The sequence below is a fragment of the Trachemys scripta genome, chromosome 1, assembly GCF_013100865.1.
Source record: "Trachemys scripta elegans isolate TJP31775 chromosome 1, CAS_Tse_1.0, whole genome shotgun sequence".
Taxonomy (NCBI): domain Eukaryota; kingdom Metazoa; phylum Chordata; order Testudines; family Emydidae; genus Trachemys; species Trachemys scripta.
Genome location: NC_048298.1, coordinates 339,143,100 through 339,152,869, shown reverse-complemented (window position 1 = coordinate 339,152,869; position 9,770 = coordinate 339,143,100). Strand labels below are relative to the sequence as shown.

General features: G+C 45.2%; 1 pseudogene; it reads right to left on the bottom strand.

Annotated features, from left to right (window-relative positions):
- Nucleotides 1-3,513: 3,513 nt before the first annotated feature.
- LOC117872197 lies at nucleotides 3,514-7,550 on the bottom strand (annotated as a pseudogene).
- Between the last annotated feature and the right edge of the window lie 2,220 nt (nucleotides 7,551-9,770).

Here is a 9,770-nt window from a genome sequence, read left to right as displayed (position 1 = left end):
CTCTTGTGTGGGGAGTGAGAGCAAGAGAGGATGTCACTCCCCACCTTGTATAGTTTCTCAGTATGGTGAGAACCCTTTGTTTCAAGCTAAGTTCCCAGCCCAGTTGGTGGAAAAATACAGGTACCAAAATGGAGTTCAGTGGCATATGGTCTTGTCCCATGACCTTGTATGGCCTGCTGAGTCATAGCAACCATCACTCATAGGCTGGCTGAAATGACACAGGAAGTCTAGGCTCTTGCATGGTCCATAGTCTTTGTTGATGAGCCAACAGCACTGGCTAGCTTCTTCGTTGTTGTCCTCGAAAGGCTACTTGAGGGTGTTACCCAGAGTAAGCACATTTGAAATACAGATGTATAGTTACTATTCATAACTTCAGGTACAAAAAAGATACATGCGCACAAATAGGATAATCGTATTCTGCTAATCATAACTTTTCCAATGGCACCTCTCAAGACATATCTTGTACCAGATGCATCATAATTATGTCATGATCATTCATAATCATACCACTATGATGAATATGGGTGCAGCATCATAACCTCCTCTACTGATACCTCAATGTGGGGAGTTCCTCAGATTTGTAACCTGAAAAGAATGGCTCAGGTGTGGGAATCTCCCTCTCATCCTCTGCACTGAAGACTAAGGCAAAATATATCCTCTGCACAACAGCCTCATATTTCTAGAAAGATCCTTTAGCACCTCAATTTTCCTTAGCCCCACTCATTGTTTGGCTGGCTTACCGCTTCTGATGAACGTTAAAAAATGGCTTAGTTTTTGGGTCATTTGCTCATTGCTTTTTAGATTTCTTACACTAGGTGCTCAGAATCACTAAGCCCCTTCAATAAGTGTGAGTCACGCTGCCAAAAAATAATGAGATTTTTTTCTAATTATTTAGAAATAATGAGATTTTAAAATATTCTAATGTTGGGTTCGTTTCTAACTTTGGATTCTGAGCCATTGGGGCCACCTGCTTCAGGTTTTCTAGCTTTTCTGCAGATCACTTGTTTAAATAAACTTTTTAAAGAAAACCAAAAGCTCAGAATCCTATGCAGTGTCTTCATTGCAGAAGTTGGGGCTTTAAGAATAATAGCAAATAGTGTGACAGTCCCAATAAAAACCCAAGAGGTTGCATTGCTGGCCATATCTCAAAACCAAAGGTACTGAGAGTTGGTTAACTGGCATTTCTTGTCACAGTCCATCAGTGGCAGAGACAGTGTGTCCTTCTGAACTAGACTAAAGAGCCCCCCTTATAAGGAACAGGGTTAAGCTACAGACACACAGACATAACAGCGATGGGTTCACAAAGTCAATGGGTATGTGACACACAACAAAGACGATCTCCTCCTCTTGCTCAGGCATGACAAAAGCACACACCGGGTAAGCAAGGCCAATCAGATTATTAATAGATAGGGTCGTAACCCAAGCCCAGCTCCAAATGCCTTTGCTAACTCCCTATTGGATACAAAAACCCTGATCCAGCAACCCCCAAACTTAGTGAAGATGGAAATATGTGTTCAGGGTGTGAGGTCCATCCCCAGTGCTCATTGCTCATGTAACAGATGGGTGTCAGGATGAGACCGAGGGGCAGCCCAACAGGACTCTGTTTGGCCAGGCAATACTCTAATGCTCTCTGGAAGTACATCCTGATTCCCTCCTCTAAGCCGAGCAGCACGACTGGCCCAGAACTCCAACGTCAAAGGGGGCTGTGCTAATGACAGACCTCATCACGAAGGGTTGTTGGGAAGAGTTCAGGTTCTCCGCCTAGTACCAAAAATCATCCTAATGAGACAAACAGAGCTGAAATCTCTCTGATGAACACAAGCTGTGAACAGACATGTCATTGGGCTCAATACGGGGGTAACTGGGTGAAATTCTGCAGGAGGTCAAACTAGATGATCGCATGGAGTGAAGGGAGCCATGCCCTGCCCTACAAGGCCCTTGTCCCAGGCCCTTAAAAAACAGTAGCCTGGGATTTCCCAAAACTTTATTTCCCGGGACCATCTTCCTCCCTACTACTAGCAGGATCTACAAAGCTTCTGTCAGCTCCAAATATCACAGGAATCTTAAAGGGTCACACCCTGGATCAACGGTTCACTGACCCCACTAATCTCTCCTACCCATAAAGGGGACAGTACCCAAGATGCCACCTCTAATAGCCACTGAATTAGGGTGGACCACAGATCCTGAATTGGGCAGGAGAGTCCCAAAATGCAGTGTTCAAGTCCTAGTGTGGGCTGAGAGACTCCAGAACAGCATTTGTCCTTAATTCCCTGTGGTGCCAATCCACACTTGCTCATGGACAGAGCCACCCTTTTCACTTTTGGGGGGGTGAGATCTTTAGCCCCCCCCCCCCTTACTATGAGGCCCCACACTGCTCCTTTTTCCCCCGAGGCTGCGTCCCCTGAACGGAGTAGGTGGAACGTCTGGGGTTCCCCAGAGTGGCACTTGATGACTGGGTTTCTTTTACCACGGCCTGGCTCTGAAATCCAGCCTGGTCACTGGGTGGAGCTTGGGGGAAGAGAAGGAGCAGGAGGTGGGAGTTCAGGGGGGAAAAGAGGGCTAGGGGTGAAGCCATGGAGGGGGCATGGCTACTCCATGTGTCTTGCTTTTTCCTTTTGAGAAGGTGGCCAACCTACACTGAATGGGCTGGACAGTGACAGGAGATTGTCATGACTCTGTTGGAGAGCAGAGGCCCTTTCCCACCCCTTTGAATTGCTGGGGTAGCAGAAACGGAGGGGAATATAAGCCTGAGTCTCTTGCCAGGACACCTGAGGGTCAGACCCTCACTCACACAGCCAGCTCTGCCCTGCTTCCATGTGGAGTGAGCTCATCAGGTGTGCACCAGCGGTGGTGATGACGAGGGCGTTGCCTGAATGGCTTCTCTTGCAGCTCCTACATTAATGATGTCTCTGACATGACTCAGTCTCAAGCACCAGGCTGAGGGCGTAGGGGAAGGGTGGGTGTCTGTGCCCCTTGAATAGCCCCTGTCCCCAGCTGGCGCAAACCTCAAGGATCACGCAGCACCCAGGGTGCTCAGGAAGGGCCAGAAATGTGACTGCGAAACAGCTCTGCAGCTTTTTTCATGGCCCAAGGATGTTTAACCAGAGACAAGACAGTGACAGACCAGGTGTAATGGGAAACATCATCCACGTCCTTTCTCTTTATTAAGAGTATTGACAGGAAATCTGAGGTCGGAGCAGCCACCGATATGGCTCTTTATGGGCCAACATCCTACTGGTTCCCTGGCTCTCCATGAACACAGTCACATGGTAAATGCTGCTGCCTGCCTTGGTCTCCTTCCCCCAGTGCCCTGCCCTCCCTCAATAGTGGGTGGAGACAACCCCTATACCATTGCTTCAGGCCTTAGACCCCATCTGAACTTGTCTGGACAGAGTGGAGATCAGTAGCTCATGTCATCACAGATAGAAGGGTCTAGGATGGAATAAGTCGCCGTGTCCTGTGTTTCTTGTTTCCTTTGCCACCAGCACTGGGGCCGAGTGATAAACTGACCCTTCACTTCACGAACACCCTGACTATCCTCGAACGAAGGTGTTTGCTTTTCATGCTGTACACGATTGGGTTAATCAGAGGAGGAACCAGCAGGTTGACATTGCCCAGGACAATTGGAAGCAAGGGAGAAGAGCCCTTCCCGAATCTGTGTATCAAAGTCAGGCTGAACTCTGGTGTGTAGAAGAGCAGGACAGCACAGAGGTGGGCGACGCAGGTGTTCAGGGCCCTGAGGAACTCCTTGTGGGATGAGATGCTCAACACTGTTTTGAGGATCATCACATAAGAGAGGAAGATGAGCAGCAAGTCCAACATCACCGTTTGGACTGTAATAAACAAGCCATAGATATTGTTGACACTGATATCCGAACAAGCCAATATCATGACCTCCTGTTGCATGCAGTAAGAATGGGAGAGGACATTCGCTTGACAGTATTGGAATCGTTTCAGGAGAAAGGGGAATGGGAGTATTACGGCCACCCCTCTTAGAACACACACCAGTCCCATCTTGGCTATTCTCGGCAGGGTTAAGATTGAGACATATCTCAGTGGATCACGGATTGCGATGAAGCGGTCAAAGGCCATCAACATGAGCACGGAAGATTCAATACATTGAAGTGACTGGATAAAGAACAACTGGGCAAAACAGGCATCAAAGCTGATCTCCCTATAGTTAAACAAGAATATGCCCAGTACAGTGGGTATGGTGGCTATCAATAATCCAAGGTCTGTGAAGCCCAACATGGAAAGGAAAATGTACATGGGCTCATGGAGGCTTGGATCTGTTTTTATAATGAACAGAATGACTGAATTTCCGACTATGGAAATAACATACATTAAGCAGAAGGGGATGGAGATCCAGAGATGAACATCTTCCTGCCCAGGTATCCCAGTGAAAAGGAACACTGCGGATTTGAATTTGGTGTCATTGACATCTGACATTATGTACTGGGCAGATCCAAGGAGTTTTGAACTTTCCTTCCTGAAAGGAAAAAGAACAGAAAACTAGATGATATTGAACGAGGCATCTTCCTGTTCTTAATACAAGTCTGGAGACTTGCAGGAGCTAAAGAAAAATCAGCAAAAACAAAGTCTTGGATTTAGGCCACCAGTAGCAAGATAGGCATTGCCAGACTGGATCAGACCTGTAGTCCATCTATCGCAGTATCCACTGGCCAGTTCCACGTGCTTCAGAGGGAGGTGGAAGGAGCCCTGCAATAGGCAGCTATGAGATAACCTGCTCCCAAAGTTTCCCGCGAAACCCAGTGGTTACAGATATTTTGTGGTGTAAATCAGGAAGGTTTAGAGCCATTCCAAGGGTTTTTAAATCAGACCTCACTTGTGTAATTGGATTTTCTGGTTACCCATATAAACATCCAGTCCCTCTTTGAATCCTGCTAGGTTATTAGCCCCATTGATAGATTGTCGCTAGGAGTTCTGCACCCTACTTGAGCACTGTGTGTTTTTACAATTGTGAGCTTCCCACAGACACCCTTTCTGACCCTCACTTCTGAGTGTGGCCCATTGTAAAATGACGTGTACAAACACATGGCAAGTGCATGGTGAAAACAGTCATTTCATTTAGCTGTGCTGCATTGAAGATATTTATAAATTATATATATAATTATTTTCTCCACTCCTGAGAGTCCAGATTATGCCACTGACTCTTTGCAGTACATGGGATAAATTTCCAGAGCCACACTCTGAATTAACTGTTTTTGACTTCAAATGCATCAATCCAGATTTAGATGTGTAAATTTGATAAGAACCAGGCTCTATTCATTTTCCCTCAACAAATGCTCCCAGTGATACACTCTCACTCCCAAGAATCTCCCCAGGAGAAGCTGAAGTTCTTTGCCTGCCCAATGTTGACAAAATCCAGAAAGTTTGATCATCCTAGAGGTTTCTCTTCATCCTCACAGGAACTGCTCCCTCTTCCCATGCAAGGGTCTGAAGCTATCTGCAAAGATACAAGCTGACATGGACAGTTACTTCATCTGGGCAGGGAAAGGGGTTAATGTCACAAATGTATGAATAGTGCAATAAGTAGGTTTGCACTAATATCCTCTTCAGTGTGCAAGTTACTTCAGCCATGCTTGTGTAAAAGGTAATGGTGAAAATTACATACAACCAGTATTACAATCCCCTTTCCTGCATCTCTGCTCCACTCTTTGATGAAACACAGACCAGCTGTCTTTTTCTCAGGACTTTTTGGAAAGTCTTGCACAGGTATTGCAGAGATATTGTGTTTGTGACCGTGATTATAAAGAGCTTCTTGTTTTTACCATGAGACAGTATCACAAAACTATTCAACATCTTCATTAATGATCTGAATGATGGAATGGATCGCACTGTCAGCAAGTTCACAGATGACACTAAGCTGGGAGGAGAGGTAGATACACTGGTGGGAAGGGATATTGTCCAGAGGGACCTAGACAAATTGGAGGATTGGGCCAAAAGAAATCAGATGAGGTTCACAAGGACAAGTGCAGAGTCCTGCACTTAGGACAGAAGAATCCTGTGCACCGCAACCAGCTGGAGACCACCTGGCTAAGCAGCAGTTCCGCAGAAAATGACCTAGGGATTACAGTGAATGAGAAGCTGGATATGAGTCAGCAGTGTGCCCTTGTTGCCAAGAAGGTGAACCGCATATTGAGCTGCATTACTGGGAGCATTGCCAGCAGATCTAGGGAGGTGATTATTCCCCTCTATTCAGCACTGGTGAGGCTACATCTGGAGTATTGGGTCCAGTTTTTGTCCCCCCACTACAGAAGGTATGCGAACAAATTAGAGAGAGTCCAGCGTAGGGCAACGAAAATGATGAGGGGGATGGGTCACATGATTTATGAGGAGAAGCTGAGGGAACTGGGCTTATTTAATCTGCAGAAGAGAAGAATGAGGGGGGATTTAATAGCAGCCTTCAACAACTACCTAAAGCGGGTTTCCAAAGAGAATGGAGTTTGGCTGTTCTCAGTGGTAGCAGATGACAGAACAAGGAGCAAATGTCTCAAGTTGCACTGGAGGAGGTCTAGGTTGGATATTAGGAAACACTATTTCACTAGGAGGGTGGTGAAGCACTGGAATGGGTTACCGAAGGAGGTGGTGGAATCTCCATCCTTAGAGATTTTTAAGGCCTGGCTTGACAGAGTCCTGTCTGGGATGATTTAGTTGGTGTTGGTCCTGTTTTGAGCCGGGTGTTGGACTATATGACCTCCTGAGGTCTCCCAACCCTAATCTTTTATGATTCTATGATTCACTCAGCAAGGAGTTCATAGCATAAAACCTTTCCAAATAGTTTGTGGAGTATTTCTGATATACTTTCTAAAGCAAAAGCTATTAAGCAGTAATGTTACCACTGCTCCTTCCTGTAGAGTTTCCAACAACTCTGCTCATGGCTTTCAATATACCTGCATGTCCTGAAAGTTTGATATGTAAAATTTGTATTACAAGTTTTGGCATAACATTTCCACATCTGTACTTTAGTACACACATGTCAACCCATTCTTTCCCCTCTGATATTTATTCAGAGATGATTTCTCAGGTTACAGTGGGACTTAAAATGTAGCTTCTGTCATCTGAATTTCTTCAGGACCTGTAAAAATTGCAGTTTCTCAGCCCTCATTCAGTCGCTTCTCTGCAAACAAAAGTCTAGTGGTTCCTCTGTCCCTGGGTTAGTAGCTGACTATTTCTCCTCAGGTTCTGTTCTGTCAGTCTGTAGCCTGTACCCGGAGTGGTAACAGGCATTGGGGTCAGTATAGTAAATATCCATTCCCTGAGCTCTCACTCTCTTGTACATAAAAAGAAGAACAGAAGTACTTGTGGCACCTTAGAGACTAACAAATTTATTAGAGCATAAGCTTTCGTGGACTACAGCCCACTTCTTNAATTCGATAAGAACTAGGCTCTATTCATTTTCCCTCAACAAATGTTCCTGGTGATACACTCTGTTCCCTTAGAATCCCTCCAGGAGAAGCTGATGTATGTTGCCTGGCCAACATTGACTGAATCCAGAAAGTCTGATCATCCTACAGGTTTCTCTCCATCCTTAGAGGTACTGCTCCCTCTCCCCGTGCAAGGGTCTGTAGCTATCTGCAAAGATACAAGTTGATACGAACAGTTACTTCATCTGAGTGGAGAAAGGGTTGGCATCACTTAATGCCAAAATAGTGCAAGCAGTAGGTTTGCACTAATATCCTCTTCAGTGTGCAAGTTACTTCAGCCATTCTCATGTAAGGTGATAATTACGTACTACCATATTACACTCCCCTTTCCTGCACCTCTGCCCTACTCTTTGCTGAAACACAGACCAGCAGTCTTTTTCTCAGGACTTTTTGAAAGTCTTGCACAGGTATTGCAAAGGTATTGTGTTCATGACCATGATTAGAAACAGCTTCTTGTTAGTTACCAGGAGACAGTATCATAAAACTATTCAAAATCTTTATTAATGTTCTGGATGGTGGGATGAATTGCACCTTCAGCAAGTTCACAGATGACACTAAGCTTCGCTGGAGAGGTAGATACACTGGAGGGTAGGGATAGGGTCCAGAGTGACCTAGACAAATTGGAGGATTGGGCCAAATGAAATCTGATGAGGTTCAACAAGGACAAGTGCAGAGTCCTGCACTTAGGATGGAAGAATCCCATGCACCACTACAGGCTGGGGACCGATTGGCTAAGCAGTACTTCTGCAGAAAAGGACCAGGGGATTACAATAGATGAGAAGCTGGATATGAGTCAGCAGTGTGCCCTTGTTGCCAAGAAGGCCAACAACATATTGGGCTGCATTAGTAGGCGGATTGCCAGCAGATTGAGGAAAGTGATTGTTTCCCTCTATTCATCACTGGTGAGGCTACATCTGGAGTATTGGGTCCATTTTTAGTCCCCCCCTCCCCACTATAGAAAGTCTGTGAACAAATTGGATAGAGTGAAGTGGAGGGCAATGAAAATGATCAGAGGCTAGGACACATGACTTACGAGGAGAGGCTGTGGGAACTGGGCTTGTTTAGTGTGCAGAAGAGAAAAGTGAGGGGGGATTTGAAAGCAGCCTTCAACTACCTGAAGTGGAGTTCCAAAGAGAATGGAGTTTGGCTGTTCTCAGTGGTGGTAGATGACAGAACAAGGAGTAATGGTCTCAAGTTGCAGTGCGGGAGGTGTAGACTGGATATTAGGAATCACTATTTCACGAGGAGGATGGTAAAGCACTGCAATGGGTTACCTGAGGAGGTGGTGGAATCTCCATCCATAGAGGTTTTTAAGGCCTGTTTTGACAAAGTCCTGGCTGGGATGATTTAGTTGGGGTTGGTCCTGCTTTCAGGAGGGGGTTAGACTAGATGAACTCCTGAGGTCTCTTCCAACGCTAGTCTTCTATGATTCTATGCTTTTATGATTCACTGAACAAGGAGTTCATAGCATAAAACCTTTCCAAATAGTATGTGGAGTATTTCTAAAATACTTTCTAAAGCAAAATCCATTAAGCAGTAAAGTTACCACTGCTCCTTCCTGTAGAGATTCTAATAACTCTGCTGATGGCTTTTGATATACCTGCATGTCATGAAAGTTTGATGTGTAAAATTCGTATTACAATTACAAGTTTTCGCACAACATTTACACATCTGCACTTTAGCACACACATGTCAACCCAGTCTTTCCTCTCGGATTTTTGTTCAGAGATGATTTCTCAGGTTACAGTGGGACTTAAAATGTAGCTTCTATCATTGGGATTTCTTCAAAAACTGAAAAGATCGCAGTGTCTTACCCTCATTCAGTCACTTGTCAGAAAACAAAAGTCTAGTAGCTCCTCTCTCCCTGGGTTAATAGCTGACTGGTTCTCCTCAGGTTCTGTCAGTCTGCAGCCTGTATCTGGAGTGGTAACAGGCATTGGAATCAGTATAGAAAATATCCATTCCCTGAGCTCTCGCTCTCTAGTACATAGTAACCTCAGCAGCTGTTATACAGCCAGGATGAGAGTTTGCAGGAAGTGGATTTGAAAATCAAATGCATGAGTATTCATGGAAATGGAACTTCATTTCCCACAGTAAAATAGTCTATTGCTCTCTCTCCCTCTCTGACTGTCTCTGGCCTCTATTCATAAAATCCATAGCACGTGGGAACAGCATTGGGACAGACATGGAGCTGAGCTGCCATAGTGAATATGTATGTTAAGCCCAGTTGTTGGGATGTTTGCTGTGTAACTATATTGGGTTAACTGTTGGGATGTTTATGTTACCGCTATATTGGGTGAAACCAGTATGGCTCTACTTAGT